The sequence below is a fragment of the Octopus sinensis genome, unplaced genomic scaffold, assembly GCF_006345805.1.
Source record: "Octopus sinensis unplaced genomic scaffold, ASM634580v1 Contig07030, whole genome shotgun sequence".
NCBI classification, from domain to species: Eukaryota; Metazoa; Mollusca; class Cephalopoda; order Octopoda; family Octopodidae; genus Octopus; species Octopus sinensis.
Genome location: NW_021829768.1, coordinates 1 through 6,245, shown reverse-complemented (window position 1 = coordinate 6,245; position 6,245 = coordinate 1). Strand labels below are relative to the sequence as shown.

General features: G+C 34.1%; 1 long non-coding RNA gene across 1 annotated transcript; it reads right to left on the bottom strand.

Annotated features, from left to right (window-relative positions):
* Positions 1-1,909: 1,909 nt before the first annotated feature.
* Positions 1,910-4,958, bottom strand: LOC118761057. The gene is made up of 2 exons (XR_004997131.1): positions 4,923-4,958; positions 1,910-2,069 (listed from the first exon to the last, which is right to left on the bottom strand). It is a non-coding gene; the product is annotated as an uncharacterized LOC118761057 (long non-coding RNA).
* Between the last annotated feature and the right edge of the window lie 1,287 nt (positions 4,959-6,245).

The following is a 6,245-nucleotide window of genomic DNA, read 5'->3' as shown; positions in this document are numbered from 1 at the left end:
TTGTATATAATAATATTCAATAATTCGTTTTATTTTTCTTTGCAGAAATTGTCTCGGGGTTGGTGCCAGTTGGAAGAAAGATACCAATGGAGAAAATATATATATTATTATAGCATATATATATAATATATAGACACACACACAACTTCCTGGCTCCTGCCTCATTCATTTCAAAACATCAGATCAAATATTTAAAGATATTAACGATCGTTGCAAGGTAGTTCACTCAGGGACACAACTACCTCCTCCTGTCTGTTTCTCCCTTCCTTTCCCAGTCTTTCTCTTATATGATTTAAAAAAAAAAAATTCATCTTTCCTCCCCTCCTCATCACCTGTCCCTTATGTAAAAAAAAAGAGGGCCATTTGACGCAGACGAAAAAAAAAAAAAAAATTAAAACGTCTTAGCACCGTCTCGTTCTTTTTACAAGACATTTTTTGAAAGACAAAAAAATCTGAATCACAACAGAAAATAAGACAAGAACATTCTCCAAGCATTCATCATCACTGATATATATATATATATATATATATATATATATATATATAATATATTAAAACAAAGCACTCAGCAAAAATGGTATTAGCGTCATTATTGTTCGTCATGCGAACATCACTCCCAGAAAGAATTCCTTTTACATATGGGGATTCTAATAATATCAAAACAAGAATAAGATTTATAGTTAATTACAACAAAGCAACAGCAACATGAGTGAAAAAAAAAGACGATTTGTTCGAAAAGAAATCCAACGAAAATCCAATTTTTAACATACGAAATTGACCCACCTACAGAGAAAAATAATAATCAAAATTAAGATTCGAAACATAAAAAAATCTCTTATGAAATTTAAGATAGCCACAGAACAAAAAAAAAAAAATTTTTTAAATAATTATTTTGAAAGACAACACAAGATAGAATGTTTTTTTGTTATCAGAACTTTTATCATTTGCGGTCTTTTTACTTAAAAAAAAAAACCCCACCTGACAGAATGATTTACCACAGTGCAGCACAGAGACATTGATTTACCCCACACTGCGATGAAGAGAATGATTTACCACACAGTGCGATTTTATTTACAAACACTGACATAAGTTTGTATTATATATATACACACACACATATATATATATTATGTATGTATATATGCGTGTTGGAATTGATGTTTTGGCGGATTTTCAATTTGAGACGAACCACCTTACATTGCATAAGATTCATTCATGTTTTCATTCATAAATGTTATCTGACTTAGATGTGCTATCACACGCGCACGCGCATACATACACTTCCTATCCTAGTTTGACATTCAACGACCAGAACGTGTGGCGCATCCCTATGGTAACAAGAAAAAATATCCTCATATAAAATTTATAAAATGGCGGATATTTGTTTTTGGTGCTGGGGAGAAGAAAGGGCGTGGGGTAGAAGCCATCTTGTTCTAATACCATCTTTCCACATACACACACAACACACTGCAGACACCTGCTGGTGTGTTTAGTGTTGTGGTGTTCATCGCCGAAAACATTTCAGAATGCTTTATCAATCAATCAAACAAGCTTGTTTTTCTATCTCTTTTTTTTTTTAAACTTAGAATACGTGAAATTGTGATGGCAATTAGGGCAAAATAACAATTGAAGTATTTCCCGTATCAAATAACAAATCAGTATTCTCTCTCTCTCTCTCTCTCTCTCTCTCTCTCCCCATTTCTCTGTTCTCTGTTCTATTACTAGTTATTATTTATTCTAAGGTCAGTGGATTGGCACAATTATAAGGTGTATCCATTCCTTGCACCGAGTTCCAATCCCTGCTGTAGACCACTTCGGTATCGAAGGTTGACTGATGTAAAATTGACGGACCTTCCCAACCACATCCCACCAAGTCTACAGTGTTGCAGCCTGTAGAGTATTAATGGTATTTTTTTTTAATATGCCTCTATAAATAAATACACCATAGGCAAAACACACAAACTGGAACACATTTTACAAAATAATTATTACAATTTAGATTATTCATTAAATGAAAGGAATTTTTCATTTACAAAAAAATACAAAATCCATTTTCTTAATTCACATAACTTAAGTTTTGAAAATCAAAAAATGCACACACCTTTTGTAAAATGTATCATTCAAACACTTGAGTCTTTTTTTTTTCAACGTGCAATTTTGCTTGCGGGTGGAGACAAGAAAGCAAGCTAAATATGGCACCAGAAAATACTAGCTTAATAAATTGCAGAAATCCAGCTATACTTTAAATTCCTTAACTTTTCTCGTCGAAGTGTGTGACGTTGCGGTGGGATCGTTGGAATGAGTTAGTAATAATTAATATAAGCAGTAATATATACTATGAAGTTAATGAAACCAAATGAATGATGTGACAATATCAACTAGATATGAATAGTAAAAACTAAGGACATAATCTTCTGAGAAACTCTTCATTATCTTTATTTTCCTTTCCTTTGAAATACTGTTTTACACACGTTAGTATTTCTAATCTTAAATTGCATAATTAGCTCCAGACAAGGTAAACACTTCATGTGGATGGAGTCCTCAATTGATACAAACATGATTTATGCTATATCCTGGACCGCTGTGGCAACAGTTACTATGTCCGGTCTTTGTTGGATATCATCATCCATGTTTTTGTATTCGTCAAGTTTCATGTTGACCGAGCTATCAGGTCATAAAATGGACTGCATGGTTTATGAGGCTTAACACACAGACAACAATGCAGTAGTTGTTAGGCCTTCTGGTATTATCAACTGATACAAACGCATGATTTATGCTGTAGTTGTAGCCTCTGAAACTTTGCAGTAAACAAACTATTCCTAGATTTCAACCTCATCGTCTTAATTTCATTTACAGTATATATAATGTTATGGTTAACATTAAGACAAAGTTTTATGTCGATGGAGCTAAACACTTGATACGGCTGATAAAAATGAAACATTGGCGAAAACAACCTTGTAACTTGTACTGGGCTGCAATTCCACAGTTCTGGTGTGGTTGCACTATTGTTTATCAGTGGCAAATGCAATTTTGATGATAGTTATGGTCCAACATTAACTGATAATGACTTTCTCTCTTATTGGCCTTTCAGCCTGTTCTTTACAACATTGTCAGAAATTGATTAGTAAGATTTGGTTATCGTATAGCAACTTGTGACAGGCTATGTATCATAAATAGGATTTGGTTTAATTAATATCGCTTGGCATGAGAAAAAAGTTAAACATTTGTTGAACTAATATCTATAAATACTACAAAAAACGGGAGTGATATAAAAACAATGCTGAAATATCCATATTATAAACAAACATAACACATACAGAGAAATAAAAATACAAAATCAAACAAAAACACAACCAACTATCAAATCTCCACAATCTAAAATTAAAAACATACAAAAATTTAATTTATTGGAATAAAAAATATATATATATATAATACAAAAAAAAAGGGAAAATGAAAGGAATTGTATATATAAATACATATATCTGTCGCATATATAATATGTAATATCGGCATGGATAAGCCGGCAAGGGTGATGCTGAGGCTTCACCCAGTATTGTGCAAAGATAGAGAATGGCTGGATGGAATATAACATGTTTATATGCATTTATATATTATATATTATACATATGTATACATACTTTTTTTTTCAAATGTGTACATTTTGTAAATTTTTTCACAAGCGAAAAATGAAAAAAAAATCATACAAATATTAAAAAAAAAGAATCAATTTGTAAATAGTGTACATCGATATTAAAATTTAATTGAAAAATGTACTTCTTTTGTTTGTGTTTTTATTTAGCTTTTCGTTTTCATCGTATTTTTAGTCCTAATAAAAAATAAGATGTCACAAAAAATGAAAATTTTTGGTTGGATTCATCATCATCATTAACGTCCGCTTTCCATGCTGGCATGGGTTGGACGATTTGACTGAGGACTGGCGAACCAGATGGCTGCACCAGGCTCCAATCTTGGATCTGGCAGAGTTTCTACAGCTGGATGCCCTTCCTAACACCAAGCACTCTGATAGTGTAGTGGGTGTTTTTACGTGCCACCAGCACGAGTGCCAGCCAGGTGATACAGGCGACGGCCACGAAAAATCGTTTTTTCTCTCGTTTTTTTTAAAAAAATATTTTTCAAAAATCAATTTAGAAAATTATTATGATTATGAGGAGGATTGGGGCTGAAAAATAATAGCAGCCCAATTTATATAAGGTAAAATTGGTAGCTTATAAAACGCTTTAGGCACGGTCGGTATCTGTAAGTGATTGTCATTCTAGCGCCCATATTTCCATGCTTCCATGGAAAATTAAGGCACACAGGCATGATCGCCTTATTGAGATAGCTTTTCTAAAAGTAAAAATATTTATAAATAGGGAATTGAGAGCGTTTTTGTATAAACTCGGCATAATTTAGAAGTAATCGATCGCTCCTTGGCGCTGTGACGGTTTTGATTTTCAAAATTTGTTTATAGAAACTGTTTTAAGTAATGATGTCTCCACGCTTTTACCATACCTCTTGAGAATAGAAAAATATATATATATAGTATGAGTTAACATCCTTTTATTTTATAAACAACTTTGTTCCAGACAAGGTCTGAGACCATTATTGCGTAAGGCAGTACTTTGCAAACTATCTGATGTGGCATACTCGCAGTTTTTTCTTCCAATGTGCCAGGGACCGGTAATATTTCTTAATAATATTAACTTATACCGGAAACTATATATATATATATTGTGAATATAATTTTTTTATCTTTTTTTATTTTGTAAACAATTACTACAGTATTACATAAGCATTTTATTAGCAATTTATAGCGTTTTTTTTTCTTTTTGGAAACTTAACACGTACCGGCAGCTGATGGCTTGCAGACCGGCACCGGTCAGCGGCCTACCAGTTTGAGTAGCGCTGGCGTAAGGGACTTTGAAAGAAGAAAGGCTTGATCCTACAAATTTGTAGATTAACAAAAAGTGAATATCAAAATTCCATAGGATGATAAGATGAGGGTAATGAAACGAGTTCCAGAGATCGAGAAGCTAGAGAATGAAAAATTCAATGGGCGGGAAGAATAAATGCAACCTGCTGCTAAATTATCAATTCTTGGCCATATTCTGCTCGCTCGGATAAGTTTCTCGCGACATGAAGTAAAGACTTCGTTGTAATAAGATACAACAGATACAACAAACGAATCTGCAGTGTAAGCATCAGCAATCAACACAACTCGCAGAATGGTTTTCATAGTTCTTTGAAAATCTTTTGGATGTTTAACTTGAATATTTATCCGTTCACTATTCAGGTTTCCCTCTGTACCAAACAAAACTTGAACACTGAAGCATCCCGTAACGGTTTCGAATATTGGGATAATCTCAAATAGCTCAGGCACCTATTCTTTCTACCCAACATCACCGTGACTGCAGCAATATTTGTACAAAAATTTGTCTTCCGCACGCCCGCGCTCGAGGTTAACCCATTTATACCCCTGATTGCGTTTTCGCAACGCAAAACCTGCTCGTACTTGTTTGGACATGACCTCGCCGGAAAGCATCTGATGACCATACAAAATGTCCAGTAGGTAGTCGACACCCGTAGCTAATAGTTGCATACTGTCCGTCTCTTCCAGAGTGTGAAAGCTTACCAAAACGTTTCATCTAAATACAGTAAACATTTTTTATGGGCATATATGGGTTAAAATCGAGCTCCCAGCGCAAAATAATATTTATGACTTCATTTTTTTCTACCCAACTGGTATTGTTTTTATTGCACACTCCTGAAAGGAATCGGAGAACTAATAAATACCATAACATTTAAATGGTATTGTTTCAAGAGAGGGTCATGATGTCATCTATAAAGCACGTCGCACTCGTTAATTTGTATTCCTTTGTTAGTCAGATCGTTAGATAAACTAACTATTTGACTTGCAATAAAAGAGTGAAATTAACCAATGCGTTTATATTATTATTGTTGTTGCGGCGGTGAGCTGGCAGAATCGTTAGCACGACGGGCGAAATGCTTGGCGGTATTTCGTCTGCCGTTACGTTCTGAGTTCAAATTCCGCCGAGGTCGACTTTGCCTTTCATCCTTTCGGGGTCGATAATAAAGTACCAGAGAAACACTGGCGTCGATATAATCAACTTAATCCGTTTGTCTGTCCTTGTTTGTCCTCTCTATGTTTAGCCCCTTGTGGGTAGTAAAGAAATAGGTATTTCGTCTGTCTAAATTCCGTCGATTTTGCTTTCTAATTAAGT